General features: G+C 45.9%; 1 protein-coding gene across 1 annotated transcript in view; it reads left to right on the top strand.

Annotated features, from left to right (window-relative positions):
* The first annotated feature begins 12,503 nt into the window (after positions 1–12,503).
* The window catches only part of LOC143276686 (uncharacterized), a 125,842-nt gene continuing 110,845 nt past the window's right edge, over positions 12,504–27,500 (top strand). Inside the window, exon 1 of the mRNA XM_076581322.1 lies at positions 12,504–12,636. The gene's annotated coding sequence lies outside the window, so the exon portion shown is untranslated. The remainder of the gene's footprint in view (positions 12,637–27,500) is intronic.

The raw sequence follows: 27,500 nt of genomic DNA on the forward strand, positions 1-27,500 counted from the left end.
GAGAGAGGCACAGAGAGAGAGATGCACAGAGAGAGAGAGAGAGAGAGAGATGCACAGAGAGAGAGGGAGAGAGAGATAGATGCACAGAGAGAGAGGGAGAGAGATGCACAGAGAGAGAGGGAGAGAGAGAGAGATGCACAGAGAGAGAGGGAGAGGGAGAGAGATGCACAGAGAGAGAGGGAGAGAGAGAGAGATGCACAGAGAGAGAGGGAGATGCACAGAGAGAAACAGAAAGAGAGAGAGAGAGAGATGCACACAGAGAGAGAGAAACACAGAAAGAGAGAGAGAAACAGAGAGAGAGAGAAACACATACACACACAGACCTTTCCTCCCTGTGGTGGGAAGAGCAGTCTGTAGTCTCTTCGACAGAGAAAAAGAATGAACGAGTGAAAAAGGGAGAGGGGAGAGACAGACAGAGACAGAGAGATATACACAGAGAGAAGGAGACAGAGAGAAGAGAGAGAGAGAAGGCATTCCTCCCTCTACCAGTGGGAGGGGAGGCATTGGCGTGTACCCGTGGTGAATGATGATACTGGCTTGTGTCTGGCAGCGGAACAGGGAGAAAGGGGGTGGATGGAGGTAGGTGTGTGTGGGGTTGGGGGGAGGGGGGGGGGGAGATGTGGATGGTGTAGTGGTGGTGGGTGGAATGGCGGGTTGGTATTGGGGTGGGGTTGGGAACGTAGGAGTGGGGTAGAGGAGAAGGGTAGGGAGAGAGAAGGTGGTGGTGGTGGGGGGGGGGGGGGTATACGGGGTCTTGGTGGGGGTAGGGTGGGGGTGGATGCTGTACCCATACTTACCGTTACCGCTGCATGGTTGGCAGTAAGTGTGCTATTGCTATCGCGCGGCGGGCAGGTAAAGGCGGCTGCCGACTTCTTTTTCTATGTACTGCTGTGTGTGTGTGTGTGTGTGTTGATCATGCTGGGTTTTTTTCTTTGTGTGTGTTGTTGTTGTTTGTTTGTTGTTGTTGTTGTTTTTTGTTTTTTTTTGGGGGGGGGGGGGTTGGGGGGGGGGGAGTTGTTGGGGAGGGGGGGGGGAGGGGGCGTGTTCCTCTTTTTGTCCAAGGTAAAATCTGTGTGTTAGCTGCTCCTTGTTGGTTGGGTTTCTTTGTTTTAATTGAGTTAGAAAGAGAGAGGGGGAGGAGGGATAGAGAGATACGAAGAGAGGAAGTGAGAGAGAGAGAGAGAGAGAACTACATATGTGTAAATAGAGAGACAGACAGATGAAGAAGGGATGGAGAGAGAGGGGGGGGAGGGGGATAGAGAGGCAGAGAAATATGTATGTATATATAGAGAAAGAGATAGACAGACAGACAGATGAAGGAGAGAGAGAGAGAGAGAATGTGTTAGAATGAATGAAAGATAGACGGAGAGAGAGTGTGTAAGAGAGAGAGAGGGGGGATGTGGTTGAATGAAAGACAGATAAAGACAGACACAGACAGAAAGAGATATATATATATATATAAATAACGGTCCAATCAAAGCGAATCGAACCATCCTGCTGATACCCTCCCACCCCCCTCACGCCCCTAATTCCCCCTGGCGTTCCCGTTTCCCGTCCCGCTACGCCGCCAAGCCGACCGTTAGGGCCCGTTAAAGAGGTCAAACCTTGTTGATGTTGTAGCGAAGTGCTGTGACTGGTTTTTTCCCCAACTTTTGGATATGAAATATAAACATTTTATTGATGTGTGGCGCACTTCGGCTTGGTTGTGAAGCAGGGGAGATGAGGTGGGGGTGGGGGGGTGTCTTCTGAGTGTTCACCGTGATAAGCTTCATTTGGAAATGCTTTAACTCTATCACGTCTCTCTCTGTGTCTCTGTCTCTCTCTGTGTCTCTGTCTGTCTCTCTCTCTCTCTCTCTCTCTCTCAGTGTGTCTGTTTGTCTCTCTCACTCTGTCTGTCTCATGTGCATGAGTATTTTTGAATTATCTCAACTCTGTGCAGTGGACAGCGTCTTCAGCATTAAAACATCAAAGCGTCTCTCTCTTTCTCTCTCTCTCTCTCTGTCTCTCTCTCTGTCTCTGTCTCTCTCTCTCTCTCTCTCTCTCTCTCTCTTCATCATTATCGTTATCGAAAGTCCAGTGTCTCTGATCTTAGTTGTCCTTTATGCAGACGTGCTGAAGAAACCGAACTTCACTTTGTGTTGTGTTGCCCTGCTTTGAATGACCTTAGACATGAGTGGATTCCACAAAAATATTATAGACACCCTACTTCATTTCGACTTGCCATGCTTATGTCATCAACTAATGAAACTATTATAAAGCAGTTTGCTATTTACTTATATAAGGCTTTTAAGTTTCGCAGTGTTTTACGTAGTTAATTATTATTAGTTGTGCATTGTCCAATTTGTGGATTATCATTTGCAGTTTATCATTCACTTCTGTAATTTGTAAGGTTTTGATTTTGAATGTTGATTCACTGTACCCCCTTCATGAGGGGCCATGGCCTTTATTGAATAAACTATCCGTATCCGTATCTCTCTCTCTCTCTCTCTCTCTCTCTCTCTGTGTGTGTGTCTCTCTCTCTCTCTCTCTCTGTGTGTGTGTCTCTCTCTCTTTCTGTCTTTCTCTTGCTCTGTTTCTCTATTTCTCCCTCTCCTGTCTTTCTTTTACCGAGTCTCTGTCTGTCTGGTGGACAGCATATCCGAAGATAACACTGCTACCTGTAATGATAATGAAATAATAATAATACTAATGATTATAATAATTATGATAATAACAAGAAGAAGAAGAAGAAGAAGAATTCTCATGATACTTACACGCCATGTATCTCTACCACACAAGGCATATAAAGCGAATTTAATTGCTAGTATTGATGATGTATGGCATAATTCACCAACAATTTCCGCGTTTTTCATTTTCCTCCTTCTCCTTTTTCTTCATCTATTTCTTTCTTTCTTTCACCTTGTCTCCCCCCCCCCCTTCCCCCCTCCCCCCTTCATTCTTCTTCCATTTCTTTTCAGTAGAGAATGCGGCCTTCCTTCCTTCCTTCCTTCCTTCCTTCCTTTCTTTCTGTCGAAACCGCTCTCAACAGTTTGAATCAACAGCTGAGCCGTTCAGTTTGCACGAGAATTATTCTGAGTTTGATGATACTTGAGACCATCCCTCCCCCCACCCACCCCCTCCCCCTCCCCCGACCCTCCCACTAACCCCTTCTCAGAAACCCAACCCCCTCCACTACCACCACCCTCCCCCTCCACTACCCCCACCCCCGCATGGATCCCACCCAGTCACCCTCACCTTCCAAATCCTCCCACGTCTTGACCCTCTCCTCCTCTACCCCACCCACCCCTTTCCAAGGTCGTCTTCTTCTGTAGCATCACTATCATCGTCATCTTCTTCACCATCTTCTTTCTTCTTTTTCTTCTTCTTCTCCTCCTCCTCCTCCTTCTTCTACTTCTTCTGTATCATCATCTTCTTCTTCTTCTTTCTTTATTCTTCTTCTCCTACTCCTCCTTCTTCTTCTCCTTCTTTATCATCATCATCATCTTCTCCTTCTTCTTCATCTTCCCCCTCTTTCTTCTTCTACTTCTCCCCCTCCTTCTTCTGCCCCCCTCTCTTCTCTCTTTCTCTTTCCCTCTCTTTCTCCTCTCTCTCTCTCATGTCTCTCCCCTCTCTCTGTCTATCTCCTCTCTATGTTTCTCTGTCTGCGTGTGTCTCTCCCTCCTCTCTATCTATCCTTCTGTCTGTGTGTCTATCTCTCTTTCTCCCCCCTCGCTCTCTCTCTTCCTTCCCCCATCTCTCTCTCCCTCTTTCTCGCCAGCCCCCCTCCCCCATTTCTCTTTGCCTTTCCCTCTCTGTCTCTCTCCTCTCTGCGTGGAAGTGCCACAGTGTCGCTTGACTCTTATTGGGTTATTCTGCTCCAAATCTGTTCTCTCTCTGTCTCTCTGTCTCTCTCTGTCTCTGTCTCTGTCTCTCCCTCCCTCTCTCTCTGTTCCATTTTTATCTGTTTTGCACCATTTTTGTTCTGATTTGAACCTACTAACGACATTAAACATTTCAGTGTTCTCTCTCTCCTCTCTCTCTCTCTCCTCTCTCTCTCCTCTCTCTGTCTAACCCCAGGTAATGATCTACATCTCACTGACGAGGCACGATCTCTCCGATCTGACGCCTGCGGGGCCAGTGGCACTACAGCGATTGGCGGGGGATGTGGTGATGGCGAGGGGAGAGAGAGGAGAGAAGAGAGAGAGGAGAGAAGAGAGAGAGAGAGGAGAAGGGAAAAAAAGAAGACTGAGAGAGGAGAACCGAGGAAGGAGGAAAGCGTTGCGAAGAAGACCCCTGGGCCTTACTAGTAACCCACCCCTTCAGCCAGCATAGCCGCGCAGATCTGATCACAGGAGGAGGGGTTCCTGTGACCTGCTTTTACCCCCAAATAGTACACACACACACACACACACACACTTGAAGAGGGGGAACTTGGAGTGTTTGTGTGCTGTGTCTGGTCTTCACAGGGATTTAAAAAAAAAAAAAAAAATCCCCATCCTTCTCCAACCAACCAACCTTCCTTCAGGTTCTAACCAGCCACTCCGAGCAAACCTTTTTTCTTTCTTTCTTTTTTTTCAGCAGAGTTCGTGGAACAAAAAACACAAAACGAAAAAGAAAAAGGAAAAAAAGCAACAACAACAACAACAACAACAAAAAAAGCACACACAAAAAAAAAGCGGAGAAGCAAGACATCGTGACGGACAGATTCCAACGCCGCTGTGAGCTGCTTTTGTACTGAGGTTAGATTTCAGGGAGCCGTGTTGCGGCGGTGGTGTGTTTCGCGCGAATGTGTTGTGTCGGTGTGAACGGCAGCCAATTCATGCGTTGAGGCCCAACCCGCCGCCGACAGAGCCGCCCCGTGTGAAATACTAGAAGAAAAGAGAGAGAGAGGAGAGAGAGAGAGAGAGGGGGGTGGGTGAAGACGACGTGCCCTCGTGTTAGCCTCGTGAGGTATGAGAAGTGTCTTTACTACTCTACACTGTGGATGGGATAGTCAGGATGTACCATATACTACTAGGTGGGTTTTTCGTTTTTGTTCTTTTCTTCTATCTCTCTCTCTCGGCCCTGAGGGTGAAAGGGGTATGTGGAAGTTTGTTCTTTATTCATTGACGTTCGTCATTGGTTAGTATACTGTGTCGTGTTGTGATTCTCCTCTCTTTCTTTTTCCGCGCGCGCGCGCGTGTGTGTGTGTGTGTGTCTGTGTGTGGGTGTTTCAAGAAAGTTGTGGTGGGTTTTTCTTTCGAGTTACGGTAGAACTTTTAAACTGCTCTTGTGGGGAGACACAAACTGAAAGTGGAAACAGCACGTTGGTGAAGACTGTGGAAGTGCGGGTTTTTTTGTGGTCTGTTTTCACTGACTCCGTTCATGCCTGTGTGTCAGTGTCCACGTGTGTGTGTGTGTGTGTGTGTGTGTGTGCGCGTGTGCGTGTGTTGGGGGGGGGGGGGGAGTGGAGAAATACAAACGTGCAGGTGAGGGTTGTGTCCGCAAGTGAGGATCAAGGTGTTGGGACAGGTAAGAAGTGAAACATGTGCGGATACTGTAGTGCGGCGCCGCGTGCCTTTTGACTGTCAGTGGCATACGTACCCCTCGGTAAGGCTCGCTTTTCTCAGTCTGTTGTCGGTGTTATTAATATGTATATATATCTCAGGCTTAAGGTTTTCCGCCAACTATGCGAGCTGGAGCCACTCTAAGATGTATGTATACAGTGTTTTAGCTGTACACGTCAGTGGACGAGGCCACAGGCCACTCTGAAATGATGGCCTTAGTGGTCGGCGAGGCTCTTAGCTCCATAATTTGGTTTGATTTTAAAACCCACCTTTTTCCAAGATAGCCTCTTTCTCCTGCCTCTTCTTTGTCTTCAGTTTCTCAAATTTAGAGTTATGCATACGTGTGAATGACTGGTGCGACAGCGCTTTGATTTGTCTCTGCACAAGATTCAGCGCTATTATTGTTATCATTACTCTGAGATGTATGTTTTCGTTGTACGCGTCAGTTGTTATTATGTTTTAGTTATACAGGTCAATCGTTGGACTTACTCTGAATGCAGTGTTTTAGATGAGCAATTCAACGGTTGGAGATACTCTAAGATGCAGTGTTTTAGTTGTACAAGTCAATCGATGTGGCCGCTCTGAGGTGTATGTTTTAGTTTCACAAGTCAATGGTTGGGGCCACCATTATTAGATGTATGTTTTAGTTGTTCAAATCAACTAAGATGCACGTTTTAGTTGTGTGTAAGTCAACGGTTGGAGCTCCTCTAAGACGTATGTTTTAGTTGTACAAATCAATGGATGTGGCCTCTCAGAGATGCATTTTTTAGTTTCGCAAGTCAAAGGTTGGAGCCACCACTTTCAGATGTGTGTTTCAGTTGTACAAGTCAATGGTTGGAACTACTCTGAGATGTACGTTTTAGTTGTACGAGCACAAGCCAACTGTTGGAGCTACTCAAAGATGCATGATTTAGTTGTACAAGTCCGTGGATATGACCACTCTTAGATGTATGTTTTAGTTGTACAAGTCAATGGTTGGAGCCTCAGTGACGTATGCAGTGTTTTAGTTGTACAAGTCCATGGTTGGAGCCTCAGTGACGTATGCAGTGTTTTAGTTGTACAAGTCCATGGTTGGAGCCTCTGTGACGTATGCAGTGTTTTAGTTGTACAAGTCCATGGTTGGAGCCTCTGCGACGTATGCAGTGTTTTAGTTGTACAAGTCCATGGTTGGAGCCTCTGTGACGTATGCAGTGTTTTAGTTGTACAAGGCAGCGGATGTGGCCACTGTGAGATGTATGTTTTAACCCTTTCACCGCCAAGCTCGCATTTATGCACAGGCGTTGTAGAGGACCCATGTCACTGAAAGGTGACCATTCATTGGTCTGTTATCCATGAACCTACTGCTCTTAATGTTCGGTGGTAGGATAGGCCATATTTTCTATACATCGCAGGGGGAATCCCCAGCTATTCTTAGCCACTGTCTTTTCTGTGTTTATACAACAAGGGAATTTTGTACTCTGAACTAACTGGCGGTGAAAGGGTTAATCATATAATACAGGTCAATGTTTGAGATCCCTTACCCTGGCTTTTTGTACCCAAGTCATTCAAACGTTCGTGTACTGCAACCACCCACATGTATCACAGAGCTGATGACTGACACACCTCGACACACTGTAAAAAAGGGGGGGGAAAAAGAAGAAAAAAAAAGAATTAACACACACACACACATTAGCCATGGCCTTTTGTGTGTTTAATACCTAATCTACGTCAAACTGATAAAAGAGGTTTGCCACATCTCTTTAGAAACGAAAGGTTTTAACGAGGCTTACCTGTAAGCTGAAGTTTGATGATCGAAGTTCAAATCCCCAAAAGAAGAGCGCCCGGAAAGAATCGTGTCAGATCTGAAGCATTAGCCAGCAGCCAACCAGGGTCAGTCAGACTCGAACCGTGTGTATATATCCTGGCATTTACAGTCAGAAAGAATTACAGGCTGGGATCATAAGTTTTCTTGTTGACCAATACCATTTGACGGCAGGATGAAGTGTTTTAGTTTGGGTTTTTTTTTGTTTTTTTTATGTGACGTGATTTGGGGGCTGCTGATACCTTAATGAACCACCATTGTTTTTGATACCCCGGTCTGATCAACAACCATCTACCTGAAGATCTAGTAATCAGCCCCATCCACATGTAATATGCAGCTTCTGTTCAAACGTGTGTGTGTGTGTGTGTGAGAGAGAGAGAGAGAGAGAGTTTGTGTGTGTGTGTGTGCGTGTGTTTGTGTGTGTGTGTGCAGTGCGTGCATGTGTGAGTATGCACAAGTTTTTATATTGATATGCACTTGTATGTATCCTAATTTCTACTGAATCTGTGTTTGTGTATGATTTTCGATTTATGTTCGTACCTTGTTACGTACTATCCCCCCCCCCACCCCCCATACCCCCCAATATTCCTTGTGACCCCGGTACACTTGGTAACAAAGACATATTCTATTCTATTCTATTCTGTTGCTACCCGTTTGTTAATTTTCATTTCTTAGGATCGTCATCACCATGTTTTGTTTCTGTTTGGGCAATGGTCATGTATTATGACTGTTAACAGCCGTAATAATGATGATGATAATGGTGGCAACCACAGCGACAACAATAACAACCACAACAACACTAATGATAATGATGATGATAAAGATGATGATAATTACAATAAAAATAAAGGATACTTATACAGCAGTCTACTCAGAAAATTGCTCCAGGTCCTTTACAAAACACATGATTATACATAAAACCTTACATCATTGTTAGATATATACACAGCAAAATGTACCAAGCAAACTATACTCACCCATAACCACAATGCATACATGCATGCATTCATTAGATAATATACCCCCCCCCCTCTCTACATACGGACTCGCGCGCGCGCGCGCGCACACACACACACACACACACACACACGCGCGCGCGGGCTCGCGCGCGCACGCACTAACACTAACACACACACGTATATTATGTGTGTACATAATATAGATAAGTACACATATAGTCAAGCATACCACATGTACAGGAGTATAATACAGTTGAGATGAACATTCTACAACGAAATTTAGTGCTGAAAGAAGAGATGAGTTTGAAGCCAGGAAGTCAGAGTGTCGGAGTGTCACAGTATCTGTTCACATCTTTGATGAGAAAAAGAAAACAAAACTGTCCACAGGTCTCTGTTTTGATGTGAGGTGTCCTGAAAAAACTGAGTATCAGAGGAACAGCGGAGCTGGCGAGATGGAGTACAGATGTGGAGGAGTTCAGAAAGACACTCTGATCCAGACCCACAGACCCCAGAAACGTCAGGGTGAATAGCCTGCAATCTATTCAGTCAGAAACAGACCACCAGTGGATAGACTGAAGGGAAGGAGAAACGTGGTCTGCTTTAGAAGCTCTGCAAAAGAGTCTGGCAGCGTCATTCTGGATTCGTTGAAGTCTATGCAACAGAAATTTTCGGAGGGCTGGCCAAAAGCGCGCACAAATATTTTGGTTGCATCAGTAGAGAGATCGTGACGGACAGAGCTGATCTTGTTCAGTTTCAGCCGTATGATACGACTGTTGATACCTTTATGTTCGGACTGACAGCACCACTGATAGGGCTATGAATAGCCTGATTTTCTATTAATTCGCCGATGTTAGGATTTGTTATGTCCTTGTGTGGGTACTGTTGATTATTAATGTATCATGTAAGGACTGTAAACATCCTTGTGCGAAGACCATTAATACTTGTGTGTGAGGACTGTTCATACCCTTCTTAACTCTTTCCATACGAACGGCGAAAGAGATGACGTTAACAGCGTTTCATCCCAATTACCATCATCAAAATATTGCAAGCGGAACGCTCTTATACTGAAGAGGTGAATGTTGACAAAGAATACCACAGTTCTGACGACGGAAGCTAAAGGTTGGGTCATTCAGACACCCACTGGACATGCGAGGGGTCTGTGTAGAGGAGAAGAGAGGACTGGCCGTACTGAGTGAGTTAAAGGACTGTCCCCTCGTTTGGAATGTCAGATACCTGGTTTTATTAATTCTGATGGCCCACCGTCAATACCCCTTATGTTAAGGGTGTTCACACCCACTGAACGACGATACTGACAATACCCAAAATAGGGTAAAGTCCTATTTTTGCGTCCTAGATTCAGGGGATTTATTTTTTACCGGCAATTTTTTTTTGTGCATAGTTGAAATGATATTACTATTAGTAGATGTTGTAACCCGTTGTCAGTGGTTTTCGACTCTTATTTTGAACTTTATTTGACTCAATTTTGATGTGGATTCAGTAACTAAACTAACGTGCAGCCATGTTGCTCTTTCCGATTTTGGTCCCGCAAACCATGAAAATGTAAAAATAGAATTTAAAAAACCCATAAAACATGGCGGCTTGAGACAAATGTAGGTTCGAGTTCACGGTATTGGTCAGCCTAAAGACGTAGAACAAGCTCCCTGATAACCTCCGTCATTCTGATTCCCTTGCATCTTTTAAATCTCGTCTCAAAACTTACCGTTTCCTCAGCAATAAGTTCAATTGTGGGAGGTCCACTTCCTTTGCGTTAGCTGTGCTTGACTATGTGTGTATACGCGCGCGCGCGGGTGTGTGTGTGTGTGTATGTGTGTGTGCACGTGTGTTTATGTAAGTTTGTGCGTGCCTATGTGTGCGTATATGTTGAGGGTAGCTGTTACGTACACATGTATGTTAAAAAGTATGTATGCATTGTGTGTGTGTGTGTGCGTTTAGTCACATTTTGGTGTGTGTATGTAACATTGATGTAATGTGTTTTGTCAACAAAAGTGTTTTTGTAAAGCACCTAGAGCAGATTTCTGGATAGTGTGCTATATTATAAATATCCATTATTATGATTAATATTATTATTTCGCATCGTATTATACCTGTTTCGTGATTAGAAGGGTCGACAACGCGGAACAAGTCCTTTCTCATACGCCTCCATTGCAAAACACGCGAAAAAAAATCATTAAAATACGTGCAATGATTCAAGACGCTAATATAGGGCATTACCCCCGAAATGGTGACTGTTAACGCACGTCTTGTGATTGTTGATGTACCCACGTTAGGCCTACATCAGTGAGAGCTGTATGATCAATGGTTTCTTCATTGCAGTTGGAAATCATTTACAGCTCAGTCTTTTGTGAAGGACTATGACTCTCAAACTAGGAGGCAAAACTGCACTGGCTCTTAGTGCTACAGCCTTGGGGGCTAGTTGGCCCTTTGGAACCATCCCAACGCAGACTGTCCTAAAACCCTCTTGGCCGAGAGAGTGGGGATGTAACTTAGGAGACACTTTCCACTATAATCAAATTCTAACCCGGATAATCGGGATAGCTGTTACCTTCTCTGCTGTTCTGATGGTCACAGTGGACTATCATATTATATGACTGGCTCGACTGCTAACTCCTCCATGAGAGGACTGCTGGCACGGAGCAGGTCCGATTCGCCTATCGCTGTTTAGCCTATTACAGAGTCACCTATTCCCGATTCACCTATTCCAAAATCGCCTATTCCCGATTTGCCTACTGTTTGATAGTGCCGCCACCTACAGTGGCCTGTTGAAAGTTTGATTCTTTGTCCATTTTCGTCTACCCGCACTTCCTGTTTCGCCTATTCATTCCCCCCACCCCCACCCCCTTCTCTATCTCTGTCACACACACACACACACACACATACACACACACACACACACACACACACACGTACACACCCACACAAACGCACACACACGCACACACACACGCACGCACGTACACACCCACACAAACGCACACACACACACACACACACACACACACACACACACACACACACACACAAGGCAGAAAATAAATTATGTCGTGCACACATGCGCTCACACACAGTGCGCACGCGCACTCTCCAATGAGCAAAGTGATATTTTTTCACACATACACACGCAGGCACCTACACACACACATACACACACACACACACACACACACACACACACGCACACACACACACACACACACACGCGCGCGCGCGGCACAAAATATGCCATACACACATGCGCACACACACAGAGCGCACTCGCGCGCGCGTACACGCACAGTAAACTCGCACCCACAGGCACACTCATTGCATGATGATTTCAGCAGAGGGTTAAAAAAAAAAGTGGGAGGAATAAGACTGCAGACAAACAGCTATGCTTTCATCACACCCAGAGGCCTGTTTGAACAGGTGGGTTTTCAAATTTGCTTTGAAAGAGGACAGCGATGGTAGATGACGAAGATCCACAACAAGAGAATTCCAGACAGAAGGTGTTTGATACTGAAAGGCCCTTTGCCCAAAGGTCTTTGAAGAGGATTTGGGGACTCGAGGGAGCTTTTCAAAAGATCTGAGAGAACGGGAAGGGTTGTTTTAAGGACAGACGATGAGTAAGATGAGAGGGATCTTACGGCAAATTTGTTCTGAACCGACAATGATCGCTCTCTGCTGATGATCACAAATAATTTTGAACTGTTAAATACGCCTTTGTCTGTTCATAAGATTATTTATGATCTCTGTACTTTTTGTGTGCAGTTAATTCTTGGACCGTCAGTGCTGGTTCTATGCGGATGCCACTGGACAAGTGACACACCTGAATTACGTAAAATTCACGACAGTTAATGCTCTCAAAAGTGCGAACACATCTGGACTGTGGTGGATACTCAAAACTGGCGCTTATGACTATGGACTGTGAGCGTGAGAACGCTGAACTGTCCATGTGAAGTGCCGACAAGGTGGGACGTTTGTGGTGATGTGTGCTGACTGGTTTTGAGAACCAACACTCGCAGAGAGGGCTGAGAACACTGAAGTGGCAGATGATTAAAATACTTCAGTCGGAGAAGACTTACCTACAGCAGTAGCAGAAGACTGAAGCCGGAGAAGACTTAACTACTGAAATCGCAGAAGACTGGACTACAGAAGTAGCAGAAGACTGAAGTCGTAGAAAAGCCAACACTGAAGCTGCTCCACGGTTGGCCATGTGAGGATGATGGGAGACTACTGTCTGTGCGTTTTGCTGTGGAGCGAGGATGACGAGCAAGGATGAGGGGACACGCCTCCACCAATGGATGCTCTCCGTTCCGACTCCCCTCGTCAGCTGTCTCGGTGACCTTGCCTTTTGGTGAGTGGTGGCGATGACTGAAGGGGCTGTGGTACACACAGTGCTGGCAGCATTAGCTGTTGGAAGTTGTAACTTTTTCTATGTCTTCTTCTTGTTCTTCTCTTCCGCGTGTTCTTGTCCTCCTGTTATTGTTCGTTGTCTGTCGTTTCTTTCTTGCGCGTCTTCTTCTTGTTCTTGTCTGTCTTTAGTTACAATTCTTCTTTTTGTTGCTATTGTTTTTGTTGTTGTTGTTCTTCTTCTTCTTCTTCGTCGTCGTCGTCTTCTTCTTCTTCCTTTTGTTGCTGTTGTTGTTGTTGTTCTTTTTCTTCTTCTTCTTGGAGTTCATTCCTGTATTTTTCAATAACAAAGTTACAGATATTTTCAGCTCTTCATCATGACCTTTCGATGTTTCTATCAGAATATTCTAATGAGCAACAGCTGATCATCAAAATATTCCGATACAGGACAATATTTGTTTTTATTCCCAGCTCCACCTCCTCTTTTTTCTTCTCCTCTTCCTCCTCTCCCCTTCCTCCTCCTTCTCCTGCTCTTCCCCTTCCTCCTCTTCCTCCTCCCCTTCCCTCCTCCTCCTCCTCCTCTTCCCCTTCCTCCTCTTCCTCCTCCCCTTCCTCCTTCTCCCTTTCCCCCACCTTCTCCCCCCCTCCTCCTCCTCCCCTTCCTCCTCCTCCTTCGCGGGTTGTTGCAACGACAGTGGCAACAGTAACAGTAATTGCAGAAGCATGGCAGTATTAGAACAGCGACAGGAGAAATAGCAGTAGCAGTAGCAGCACTGGTAGAAATAGCAGCAGCAATAGCAGTATTTCCAGCAAGCACACACACACACACACACACACACACACACACACAGAGTGTATGTGTGTGTGTGTGAGAGAGAGAGAGAGAGAGAGAGAGAAGAATAACGATAACGATGATTTATTCAAGAAAAGGTCACGGCCCCGCTTGAAGAGGGCAATTTGCAATGAACATAATGTTTTCAAACACATGTCAGCCACATACAGGTATGCATAATTTCAGTACGCTGTCAGTCCAGAAAGTGCACCTTCTTTTGAAGGACTTGTATATATATATATGTAAGTACAATGCAAGATTTTGGAGTGTGTGTGTGTGTGAGAGACAGACAGACAGACAGGCAGACAGAGAGAGATAGACTGAGAGAGGCAGAGAGAGACAGACAGACTGAGAGAGAGAGAGAGAGAGAGAGAGACAAACAAACAAACAAACAAACAGACAGACAGACAGACAGATAGGCAGACAGAGAGAGAGAGAGAACGTACACTTTCTTTTGTACAAATACAGTGCAAGATTTCGATTTATGAGAGAGACAGACAGACAGAGAGGCAGGCAGGCAGACAGACATACAGACAGACAGATTCAGACGCCCGTTACTTTGTTGGAGTTTTTGTCCTCCGTATTTCTCTTCCGTTTCGTGAGAACACCCTTTTTTTCTTTCCGTTCTGTGTTCCTGTTTTATACCTCCTTCTCCTCCTTCTCTCACTCTGTTACTCTCTCTATCTTTGCGCATGCCCGCTTTCCTTCCTCCTCTTCCTCCACCTCCCGCCTCCATCCCTCTCAGCCCCACCCACTATGCCATGATACCCCCACCCCTCTTCCTCCCATACTCCCTCACTGAGGACTGTCTCCGTCAACTTCCCAATGCAAGAGGGTTTTTTTTGTCAACTCCCACCGCTCCCTGCCCTGTCATACCGTGATAGCGATCTGTGTGTGTGTGTGTGTGTGTGTGCATGTGTGTGTGTGCGTGCATGTGTGTGTGTGTGTGTATGTGCGTGCATGCGTGTGTGTGCTTGTGCGTGTGCATATGTGTATCTGCCTTTGTGCGTGTATGATCGCTGAACGTTTCAACACACAGGAGAGGGTGCAGGGGGTGCGGGGGGGGGGGGGAGTGGAGGGAAGAGGAGATTTTTTTTATTTTTTTACAAAACTATTTCAATGGATTGAAGAAAAAGAAACCGACTACACCCGTGTTTGAGCCCTGGAGCACGCACACGCAATATGCACGCATTCGTACGCGCGCGCGCTCAGACACTCCGCGCTCATTTACACAGACACACACAGGCACAGACACACACACACACACACACACACACACACACAGTCAGATGTTTTATTCATAAGGCCATGGCCCAAAAGAAGGGGAAGCACATGAACATGACAGGAACGCATTCAAATTAATACACTGCATACCCCCCAAAAATGCACGTCGTCTTTTTCAGCATTGTATGGAGATAAAAAGGCGACTGCTTTACGGCTTTTCCATTTGTTCTTGACTTACATACTTACTACTTAAGCCTCTGTGCTCAGACTTGAGCATAATATTGTAAGGTGTCAACATATATCTTCTCCAGTCATTTCGGTCTTGACCGAGACAGTTGATTTCGTTTCAGGACTTGCCTGCTGTTTTCGGGTTGTTTTTTTTTTGGGGTTTTTTTTGTTTGTTGTTGCTTCCTTCCACAGTCCCACTTCATGTGCTCAGTGGTCTGCCTCTCTTTCTTCTCTGCCTCTCTTTCTTCTCTGCCTCTCTTCTCCCTCTTTCTTCTCTGCCTCTCTTTCTTCTCTGCCTTTCTTTCTTCTCCATGTGGTCTGCCTCTCTTTCTTCTCTGCCTCTCTTTCTTCTCCATGTGTCTGCCTCTCTTTCTTCCCCATGTGTCTGTCTCTCTTTCTTCTCCATGTGTCTGTCTCTCTTTCTTATCCATGTGTCTGTCTCTCTTCTCCATGTGGTCTGTCTCTCTTTCTTATCCATGTGGTCTGCCTCTCTTTCTTCTCCATGTGGTCTGCCTCTCTTTCTTCTCCATGTGCCCAGTGGTCTGCCTCTCTTTCTTCTCCATGTGGTCTGCCTCTCTTTCTTCTCCATGTGGTCTGCCTCTCTTTCTTCTCCATGTGCCCAGTGGTCTGTCTCTCTTTCTTCTCCATGTGGTCTGCCTCTCTTTCTTCTCCATGTGCCCAGTGGTCTGCCTCTCTTTCTTCTCCATGTGCCCAGTGGTCTGCCTCTCTTTCTTCTCCATGTGGTCTGTCTCTCATGTGGTCTGCCTCTCTTTCTTCTCCATGTGGTCTGCCTCTCTTTCTTCTCCATGTGGTCTGTCTCTCTTTCTTCTCCATGTGGTCTGTCTCTCTTTCTTCTCCATGTGCCCAGTGGTCTGTCTCTCTTTCTTCCCCATGTGATCTGTCTCTATTTCTTCTCCATGTGCCCAATGATCTGCCTCTCTTTCTTCTCCATGTGGTCTGCCTCTCTTTCTTCCCCATGTGGTCTGCCTCTCTTTCTTCTCCATGTGTCTGTCTCTCTTTCTTCTCCATGCGGTCTGCCTCTCTTTCTTCTCCATGTGTCCAGTGGTCTGCCTCTCTTTCTTCTCCATGTGCCCAGTGGTCTGTCTCTCTTCTCCATGTGCCCAGTGGTCTGTCTCTCTCTCTTCTCCATGTGTCCAGTGGTCTGCCTCTCTTTCTTCCCCATGTGGTCTGCCTCTCTTTCTTCTCCATGTGTCTGTCTCTCTTTCTTCTCCATGCGGTCTGCCTCTCTTTCTTCTCCATGTGTCCAGTGGTCTGCCTCTCTTTCTTCTCCATGTGCCCAGTGGTCTGTCTCTCTTCTCCATGTGCCCAGTGGTCTGTCTCTCTTTCTTCTCCATGTGTCTGTCTCTCTTTCTTCTCCATGTGGTCTGCCTCTCTTTCTTCCCCATGTGGTCTGCCTCTCTTTCTTCTCCATGTGTCCAGTGGTCTGCCTCTCTTTCTTCTCCATGTGCCCAGTGGTCTGCCTCTCTTTCTTCTCCATGTGGTCTGCCTCTCTTTCTTCTCCATGTGTCCAGTGGTCTGCCTCTCTTTCTTCTCCATGTGCCCAGTGGTCTGCCTCTCTTTCTTCTCCATGTGGTCTGCCTCTCTTTCTTCTCCATGTGTCCAGTGGTCTGCCTCTCTTTCTTCTCCATGTGCCCAGTGGTCTGCCTCTCTTTCTTTTCCCTGGTGGGTACCATCGAGCTCAATAGTACTGTTTAGCCCAGTGGTGGGTACCCATCTGAGGGCAGGGTAAGGATGTCTGGTCAGTCTTGTCATCCTCAGAGCATGGCCCAGACACCTCCAGCATGTCTGTTTCACCTCATACCACGATGCTGTTGATGCCTGTGCGTCTGTTCGCGTGTTTGATGGTGGCATACTGTTTATAGCGAGGTCCGGAGCATTTGACGGAGACGCCATCCTGCAAAGTCTCCAAGCCGGCTTTCACTTTTCGTGTTTGTTCTCCGGGTGTCCGAGTTGTGTAGGAGGTCCATAAATATATATGCATATGGATGTAAACACACACACACACACGCGCGCGCGCGCGCGCGCGCACACACACACACACACACACATACACACAGAGTCCCCCCATTTCTTCCTTTTTTGTATTTTCTTCTTTTTTCTGAGGGCAGGATGTCAAAACAAAAAAAACAAAAAAGCTGTGTAAGCTTATTCTTCTGCCCTCAATAAAGATCATTTTGACTTGACTTCACACACACACACTCTCTCTCTCTCTCTCTCAGACAAAGCACACACAAAATCCCCACCCCCACAACACAGCACAACACAACACAACACAACACAACACAACACAACACAACACAACACAACACAACACACACACACACACACACACACACACACACACACACAGAGATAGGGGGGGGGGGGGGGACAGAGGACCAGACTATTCGGAGGGAGGGACGGCTCAGGGAAGAAGAAAAGAAATGTCAAACCCAACCAGGCGTTAAGCCCCGATGTCTCCGTTTGGAGGACAGACTCCCCCCCCCCCCCCTCACCCCTCTCCGCCGTCCCCTGTCTAACCCATATATATTGTTAGCTCTCTCTCTCTGTGTCTCTCTCTCTGTTCACACACACACACACACACGACTATATATATATATATATATATATATATATATATGTATATATATATATATATATTTGACATAGACAAGATAGTTAGAAAGAGAATCTACACACACACACATACACACACACACGCTCTCACTCTCTCAGACAAAGCACACAGAAAATCCCCCCCCCCCCCACAACACAACACACACACACACACACACACACACACACACACACACATTCTCTCTCTCTCTCTCTCTCTCTCTCTCTCTCTCTCTCAGACAAAGCACACACAAAATCCCCCCCCCTCCCCCCCCACATACACATGTATATATATATAAGATATATATACATGTCTATGTATGTGTGTGTATATATAGAGAGAGAGTGAGAGAGAGAGGTGTGTGTATGTGTGTGTGTATGTATACACGAAGAGAGAGAGAGAGAGGATGATAAATTCAAGCCCAGATGTCCTTGTTTTCCTTAAAGAAGGAAGAAACCTTAAAAACAGTTTGGGTTTAGATTTTAACCCCATTTTTTCCCCCTTTTTTCTTTTCTTTTTTTCCCCTCCTGATTTGCGTTTGGGGTGGGGCGTTTGTTGGGAGTGGGGGTGTGGGTTTTAAGTTTTTTCATGAATACTTTTGTAGACTTACCATTTTGTTCATCTAGTCGGGAGGAGTCAACTTGTACAGCAAGTGAGTGGTGTGTTGTTTATTGCACTGTCTTCCATTTGCACGACCGTACTTGGCACTGTAACTGTTATTCTTTCATATTTCCCTCATGAGGGGCTTGGTTTGAAATGAATGATTTTTTTTTATTGCCCGAGTGTGATTGTTCCAGTCCTACACTTGTCCAGAAAATGCAGTTCATCCTCTATAACTCCACATGTTTTACATAGCCGGTCTTTCCAAGGTGATCTGTAGTGACGTCCTCGCTCAATTTCAAGTTCATGTGCACTTATTCGCAATCGACATAATGCTCCTATGTTTAGTATTTTTGCAGCTGATCAGGTAAGGTGTGTGTGTGTGTGTGTGTGTGTGTGTGTGTGTGTGTGTGTGTGTGTGTCCCTCTCTCATTCTCTCCCCTCCCCCCAGTCCCTCCATCAGTATATCTCTTCACCCTCTCTCTCTCCATCTCTCTTTCACCTTCCACCCCATATATCTCTCTCTCGCTCTTTTCTCTCGCTCTCACATATAATTAGGATAAAACGATTTTGGTTTTCAGGACGGGTGGGTATTTAACAAGAAGAAGAGAAAAGTGGATGTATGGGGATCGAGATGTTAAAGGAACTAACAGTTATAATTATCTTGGAAGATTGTATTTGTATTTGTATTTCTTTTTATCACAACAGGTTTCTCTGTGTGAAATTCGGGCTGCTCTCCCCAGGGAGAGCGCGTCGCTATACTACAGCGCCACTCATTTTTTCGTATTTTTTCCTGCATGCAGTTTTATTTGTTTTTCTTATGGAAGTGGATTTTTCTACAGAATTTTGCCAGAAACAACCCTTTTGTTGCCATGGGTTCTTTTACGTGCGTATTATGCTGAAAGACAGAGATAAAAAGAAGAACAAAGAATCACTGAGTCATAGAAATAATCAAACCAGTGAGACGACTAAATCCTACAGACCACTACGTTATTTTGAGCCAGTTCTGATTTATGGAGCGGAAGTATGGGGTTTAATTTAAACCGTTTTTATCAGACAGCACGGAGACTGAACAGGTGCACACATCTGCAATGAAAATAAATCACAGGCATTCCATCACATTCCCCAGATAAGCTCATGTGTGGAGAGACAAAAACTGAAGAAGATACACATTATTATGTCAGGGCTGCCTTAATTAAATGTATAAACAGCAGCTGGATGAAATTCATAATACTTCCGATGTCAAGGCTGAACAGGCAAGCATACGAAATGCACGGAAAACAGCATAATTATGTAAAAGACCAAAAAAAAAGAGAGAGAGAGAAAGAACGTGTGAATCAACAGTAAGCAGTTTTGGTGACTGAATTTTACGGTTTTTTCTGTTTGTTTGTTTAATACAGACTGTTGTGAAGGTGTTGTTTATCATGTATCAATTGTTGGTTGTGAAGGTGTTGTTTACAAAATGAATTTAAAGAAAGACTTATTTCCTGTTTCCACCAAATTTAGCATGGGATGATATTATCCGATGTTATAGATACCAGTGGTGTTTTTTCTTGTCTTTTCTTTTGTTCCTTCAAAGATGTGTTTGGTCCAGAGCAGTATTTAACATCTGTATTGAATGGATGACTCTTGAGTAATTTAATTGAATAATTAAAATATATATATATATATAAAAGAATGCGCCCAAGACTGCGCTCTTTAATTAATCGTAGACATATTGTATTGTATTGTATTGTATTGTATTTCTCTTTTTTGTCACAACAGATTTCTCTGTGTGAAATGTGAAATTCGGGCTGCTTTCCCCAGGGAGAGCGCCTCGCTACACTGAGAGCGCCACCCCGTTTTCGGGGGTGTGCATGCTAGGTATATTCTCTTTCTCTCTCTGTCTCTCTCTCTCTCTCTCTCTCGCTGACATTCTGTCTCGAACACGCCCCCTCACTTCATTCTCTCTCTTTTTCACTCCCTTCTCCGTTCCCTCCCCCGCTCTCATGTTCCTGTTTCCCCGCCTTTCCTTCCATACTCGCTCTCTCTCTCCTCTCTCTCTCCTCTCTCTCTCAATCTCCTCCACCCTTTCCTCTCTTTATGATTCTGTCCCTGCAAACAGACCACACCCACAAAGACTCTTCGACCTTTCTTTCTTTTCTATCTGCACATCGTTTTTCTCCTGTCTGTCTGTCTCTTTCTCTTTGTCTCCTGTCTCTCTCTCTTAGTCTTATTCTGTGCCCCCCCCCCTCTCTCTCTCTCTCTCTGTCGACCACCTCACTCGCTCTATATCTCTTTCTATCTCTCCATCTCTCTCTCTCTCTCTCTCTCTCTCTTTGTCTCCTGTCTCTCTCTCTTAGTCTTATTCTGTGCCCCCCCCTCTCTCTCTCTCTCTCTGTCGACCACCTCACTCGCTCTATATCTCTTTCTATCTCTCCATCTCTCTCTCTCTCTTATTCTCTCCCCTTTCTTTCTCTCTGTCTACCACCCTCTCTCTCTCTCTCTCTCTCTCTCCATTCTCTTTCAGTCTCTACCAACATTTTTCTCTCTGTCTTTCTGCCTGTTTGTCTTTCTGTCTGTTTGTCTCTCTCTGTTTCTGTCTCTCTCTGTCTGTCTGTTTCTCTCTCTGTCACTGTGTGTGTGGGTGTCCGCCTCTCTCAGTCTCTGTCTGTCTGTCTGTCTGTCTGTCTCTGTCTTTCTGTCCCTGTCTCCCTGTATCTTTCGCTGTCTGTCTGTCTGTCTGTCTGTCTGTGTTTCTTTGTCTTTCTCCCCCCCCCCCACCCCCCATTCATTCTGTCCCCCCTGGCATGGAGCTTTTCTCACAGTGCTGTGAAACCCTGACACACACGTGATAATTGGACCGAGAAGCTTTCCGTCTTAAAAACAGCCGACGCTGTGATCATTTGGACCAGCTCTTGTACGTGAGTGTTTGTGCGAGGGTCTCTGTATATGTCTGTGTCTGTCTGTGTGGTATACTCTCTTTCCCTCTTGGTCCTTTTTTTTTTTTTTTTTTGTCTTCATTTTTGTTAATTTGACATCAGTCTTTTCTTGTTAGTGTATAGTATGTGTGAAAGAAGTATCTGTGTATGTAACGTTTCAGTGCCCCCAGGGAGTACACGAAATAAACTTTTGCCTTGCCTTGCCTTGCTTTGTCTTGCCTCTCTCTCTTTCTGTGTATGTCTCTCCGTCTGTTTGTCTGTCCCTCTCTCTCTCTCTCTCTCTCTCTTCCTCCCTCATCCCCCCTCTCATTCTCTACGTGTGTCTGTCTGTCCGTCTCTGTCTTTTTCTTTGTCTGTCTCCCTCTCGTTCTCTTTCTCTGTCTCTGTCTCTCTCTCTCTCTGTGCCTATGTCTGTCTCTGTCTTTGTCTCTCTCACTCTCGGTCTCTCTCTGTCTCTCTCGGTCTCTCTCTGTCTCTCTCGGTCTCTCTCTCTCTCTCTCTCGGTCTCCCCCCTCCCCCTCTCTCTCTCTCTTTCGATCTCTTTTCTTCCTTCACGTCTTCAACACCTCCTTTATGATTCTCATACCTTTTGTCCCTCCTTCTAAACATTTTTTTTTCGCTCGCTCTCTCTGTCTCTCTCTGTCCCTGTCTCTCTCTTTCTCTCTCTGCGTTTGTCTGTCTGTCTGTCTGTCTGTCTCTGTCTCTGTTGGTCTGTGTGTGTGTGTGTGTGTGTGTGTGTGTGTGTGTGTGTGTGTGTCGGTAGGTCTCTCTGTCTCTCTGTCTCTCTCTATCTCTCTCGGTCTCCACCCCCCCCCCTCTCTCTCTCTCTCTCTCTCTCTCTCTGTCGATCTCTTTTCTCTCTCCACGTCTTCAAACCTCCTTTATGATTCTCATACCTTTTGTCCCTCCTTCTGAACATTTTTTTCGCCCTCTCTCTGTGTCTCTCTCTCTCTGTCTCTCGGCCTCTCGGTCTCTGTCTGTCTGTCTCTCTCTCTCTCTCTCTGTCTCTCTCTCTCGGCCTCTGTCTGTCTGTCGGTCTGTCTCTCTATCTCTCTCTGTGTCTCTGTTGGTCTCTCTCTCTGTCGGTCGGTCGTTCGGTCTCTCTGTCTGTCTGTCTGTCTCTGTCTCTCTTTGTCTCTTTGTCTCTCTCTCTCTCTCTCTCCACGTCTTTACACCTCCTTTATGATGATCATACCTTTTGTCCCTCATCCTGAACATTTTTTTTCGCGCTCTCTCTCTATCTAGCTGTGTTTCTCTCTCTCTCGGTCTCCCCCTCCCCCCCCCCCCCCCCCCCTCTCTCTCTCTCTCTCTCGATCTCTTTTCTCCCTCCACGTCTTCAATTCTCTATGATTCTCATACCTTTTGTCCCTCCTTCTGAACTCTCTCTCTCTCTCTCTCTCTCTCTCTCTGTCTCTCTCTCTCTCTCACTCACTCCCCCCCTCCCCCCTAAGACTCAATACCTGACAGAAACCCTGCACTATGACTGAGGCAGCTCTGCCCGATACCCATTCAAAAAAACCCATTCCCACTGTTACCCCCCCCCCCCCCAACCCCCACCCCCCCGGCTCCACCGCCCTGCCTTCAAAAGCCTAGCGCCCTTCCCTTTTGACAAGTCTGTCTCTCACCTTCCTTTCCGTTCTTTCAGTTCTCCACGCAACGACGTTCTCGTCTCGGTTTGTTTGCTGGGACGGAACCCAATGGAGCGAGGATTATTCGAATGCTCAGTACTTCACGCACGCGCGCGCAGCAGGCTTCAGAAGAAATGGGTTTCCCGCGCGCGAGTTGGTTGTATATACACAGGTGTACTGAGTGCACTTTTTGCTTGCTTGCGCGCGTTTTATATGCGCATGTATGGTTACGCATAGATAGATAGATAGATGGATTAGATAGATAGATAGATGGATACACACACACACACACACACACACACACACACAGAAACACACACACACACACACACACACACACACACACACACACACACACACACACACACACACACACACACACTTAATCACATGAACACACGGCACACACGCGCACGCTTACAACATTCAATGAACGAACATGCGCTCACACACAAGCATACACACACACTCCTTCTCCTTCTCCCTCTCTGTCTCTCTCTTTCTGTCCCTGTCTCTGTCTCTCTTTCACACACACACACACACACACACACACACACACACACACACACACACACACACACACACACGTCTAGTATCACTTAAAGTGAAAAGACGTTAATTAAAGAGAATACACACACAGACACACAGAAATACGGACACACACGCGCGCACACACACACACACAGACACACACACATACAGACACACACACACACACACACACACAGACACACACACACACACACTCCCCCACACACACCTCAACCCCCACGGCTTGGAATCAATACATGGTATAATTCCTCTCACCCCCATACCCCCTTCACCCTACACCCACCCACACCCCACCCCACCCCACCTCTTTTTCTTTAAACTTCTTTATACAACGTGCACCCCAAAAAACCCCCACCCCAACCACTCAAAAAAAAAAAAAAAAAAAAAAAGATCCACACCAAGTTTGGCGCCAACTTACGACGTCGTCTCTCACCCCCCTAATGGGTGTCGGTGATGGGACATTTATGGTGGGGTTTACGGCCCTGTGAAGGTGACTGGGTGTGAAAGTTGTGTCGTCTTCCACCTCCTAAGCCCCCCCCCCCCCCTCCCCCCAGTCACAGCCTCAGCAAACCTAACCTCCGTTCCGCTTATGACACCGATCAAAAGAAGGACCCTGGAGGTGTGAGGTGGTTTTTGTGCTTATGACCGGAGGCTGTGTAGTCTCCTCGCACCTATACTTGCTGGTGTGGTGTACGGGGTTTTAAAATTAAAGGTGACCCCCCCCCCCCCCCCCCCCTCGCCCTCCCCTCTCACCGATCGTTTTGAGTTTTTATTTTTCAGATCAAAGTATGATGATGATGATGATAGTGTTGGTGGTGATGTTGACGGTAATGGTGATGGACGTATGGATGAATCTGATTGCTGCATGGGGGCGATTTGCAATTTAGTTGGATTTTGTTTGTTTTTATTCTAGTTCATAGCTTCTCCTCCTCCTGCTGCTTCTTTTTTTTTCTTCTTTTTTTTCTTAAAGTGGAGAGAGGGGGGAGAGGGAGAGAGCGAAAGAGGGAGAGAAAGAGAGGGAGAGAGAGAGGGAGGGAGAGGGGGAGAGAAAGAGAGGGAGGGAAAGAGAGAGAGGGAGAGAACGAACGAACGGACATCTTTATTCAATAAAAGCCGTGGCCGAGAGAGAGAGAGAGAGAGAGATTGATATATCTTCTTCTTCTTCTTACTCTTCGGTCAGAGGAAGGGAGGGTAGATTAGCGTGTGGTATGAAATTTGAAATTGTCGATCTGTCTTGATTGCTACTGCTGAGGTCCTGAGGGGTCGTGTGGGTGTGTGGGTGTGTCTGTGTGTGTGTATGTTGTCTTCAGTTTAACGTCTTTCCACTTGAAGTGATATTAGACGGGGGGAAAAAAAAACTAAACAAAAAACAAAAAAAAACCCGTGGGGGTAGGGGTTGTGGGAGGGGGAGGGGTAAAAGTGTGTGTATATGTGGAGGGTGAATAGGGAGAGACAACGCTAGGGAGAATGGAAAAGTTATAAATGCCAACATCAAACAACTATAACAAATGTCCTATAGGACTACGCAGCAAACCTTCTGCAATAACAAACAACATATTGGAATTGTGTGTGTTTGTGTGTGTGTGTGTGTTTGTGTGTGTGTTTGTGTGTGTGTCTGTGGGTCTGTGCATATGTGTGTGTGTTTGTGTGTGTGTGTGTGTGTGTGTGTGTGTGTGAATGTAAATGATTTGATATATGTAATTTGGTTAGAAGGCATGGAAAATACGCAGATATTATGCATATATGAACTTATTCGACTGTACCATTGTTAACAATAAGATACATTCGCCAAGTCGTGAACAAAAAAGTTAACGGTTATACTGTTAATCACTTTGTTGCTGTGCATTGGGGTGTGCATTGTCCTTTTGTGTAGTCTCAGTGTTGCTGGAGGTTGTTGTGGGCTGCTGCACAAAGGAGTCATCTACTTCAGATCATTGATGCTGAAAGGACAACAAATGTTTACATGATGACTCATGTGACCTCTTTTAAGTAAATGACGTATTACATGGTTATGACGTAGGACTTGTAATTAGAAGAAAAAAAATAACAAAAAAACTTAGACTTATTCTGCTGAAGAAAGATTCGGAAGATATCGTTCAATACAACGTCAGCGAAAAAAAGGCCAACGATTGTTTAATTTTTCTTGTTGGGAGAGGCTTTCTGTGTAATTTATTTCAAGCAGTCGAGACAATTTGGTTAAACTTAAGTAATGTTGCAAAGATGAGCAACGTAATCTGATCTACCCTGAGATTTAATACCAGAAAAATACTGTCATGATTTATGTTGTGCTTCATATAGTTTGTATTCTGTTTCTGATAGTTAGGTTATTTTGATTGTTTTTGTTTAATTTTGGTGTAAAATACTATTGCTGTTATATGATATCCTCCACGCCCCAAAAGGGGTGAAAGGATGAAATATACTTGATTCTTGTGTGTGTGTGCGCGCGCGCGCGCGCGTGCGTGCGTGCGTGACTTTGTGCTTGCGTGTGTGTGTGTGTGCGCGCGCGCGCGCGCGTGTGTATGTGTGTGTGCGCGCGCGCGCGCGCGTTTCAGCGTCTCACGTGTGGGTTGTACTTTTATGTGCACACACAGATGCACGCGCACAAACACGCACGAGCACTTGCATACTCACTCGCACACATCAACACAGACAGGCACACACACACACACACACACACACACACACACACACACACACACACACACACACACACACACACACACACACACGAGTAATACCACCACCCCCTCCATTTCTCCTAACCCCCTACCCCTCCTCGTTTCCACCCTCCTTTTTTTCATTTCGTTTAATATCACTTTCTGTGGAAAGACATTATTTCAAGTGAAGACATCTACACACAAATGAGTGCGCGCACAAACACAGCTTGGAAGAGACAGACAGACAGATACACAGAAAGAGAAGGAGACAGACAAACAGACAGAGGCAGAGAGAGACAGAGAATGAGGAGGGAGGGAGGAAGGGAAGGAGAGATAGAGACAGACAGAGAGAGATACAGACAGACAGACAGATACAGAGAGACAGACACACAGAGAGAGGAGGAAAGAAGGAGGGGGGGAGGGGAGAGGGAGGGAGTGACAGACAGATAGAGACAGAGAGAGATACAAAGAGAGAAGGAGGAAGGAAGGAGGGAGGGGGCGGGGGGGGGGGAAGAGAGAGGGAGTGACAGACAGACAGAGATTGAGGGAGACACAAAGAGAGAAGGAGGAAGGAAGGAGGGAGGGGGCGGGGGGGGGGGGAAGAGAGAGGGAGTGACAGACAGAGAGAGATACAAAGAGAGGAGGAGGAAGGAAGGAGGGAGGGGGCGGGGGGGGGGGGGGGGAAGAGAGAGGGAGTGACAGACAGACAGAGATTGAGAGAGATACAAAGAGAGAGAAGGAGAAAGGTGGGGAGGGGAGAGAGAGAGGGAGTGACAGACAGTTAGAATGAAGAGCCACGTGAAAGTTATGATCTCTCATTCGCTGTCTTCATTCACGTTGCCAAAACGTGTCCCATTAAAAAAAGTTTTTTTTTTTCAAAAGAAAAAAAAATGTCTGGACGTATGAATAATAATGTATTGCTTTAGGGGGAAAAACCATTATATAATGACAGACATTACGAGTAATGTTGTCTGCATAGTCTCCGGTGGTGGAACTGCCTGTTGAAGTGTAGAATGATGATTGTTGATTGCATAAAAGTTTGTTGTTGGTTGTTGTTGTTGCTTGTTTGTTTGTTTTTTCTGGTTTCTGAACCTTTCCCTCCCTATCTCTCATTCCAGAGTGGTACGGTGTGTGTGCGTGCGTGCGTGCGTGCGCGCGCGCGCGTGTGTGTGTGTGTTTCGTGTGTGCGTGTGTGTTTGTGTGCGTGCGTGTGTGTGTGTGTGTTTCGTGTGTGTGTGCGTGTGTGTGTGAGTGTGTGTGTGTTAGGGATGGAGTTAGTGTGTGAGAGAGAGAGAGAGTGTGTGTGTGTGTGTGTGTCATTGTCTGTGTTCATGCGCGCGCGCGCTTTCTTATATGTATTTGGACGTCCGTTCGTAAGTATAATTTTATATGCGAGTGTGCGTTTGTGCATACCTCTGCGCGTACGCATAGTGTGTTGAGAAAAAATTTTCTTTCACAGAATCTAAAGGTGTTGGGAGGTGTAGGTGTGTGGAGGATTGTGTAGGTGTTTGTGTATGTAGGCGTGTGTTGGTTTTAGCGTATGATGATGTATTAACAATCAAATGATTGTTTGCACCACACATTCATGAGGGGCCATAATCTCTATTGA

This window comes from Babylonia areolata, chromosome 32 (genome assembly GCF_041734735.1).
Source record: "Babylonia areolata isolate BAREFJ2019XMU chromosome 32, ASM4173473v1, whole genome shotgun sequence".
NCBI classification, from domain to species: Eukaryota; Metazoa; Mollusca; class Gastropoda; order Neogastropoda; family Buccinidae; genus Babylonia; species Babylonia areolata.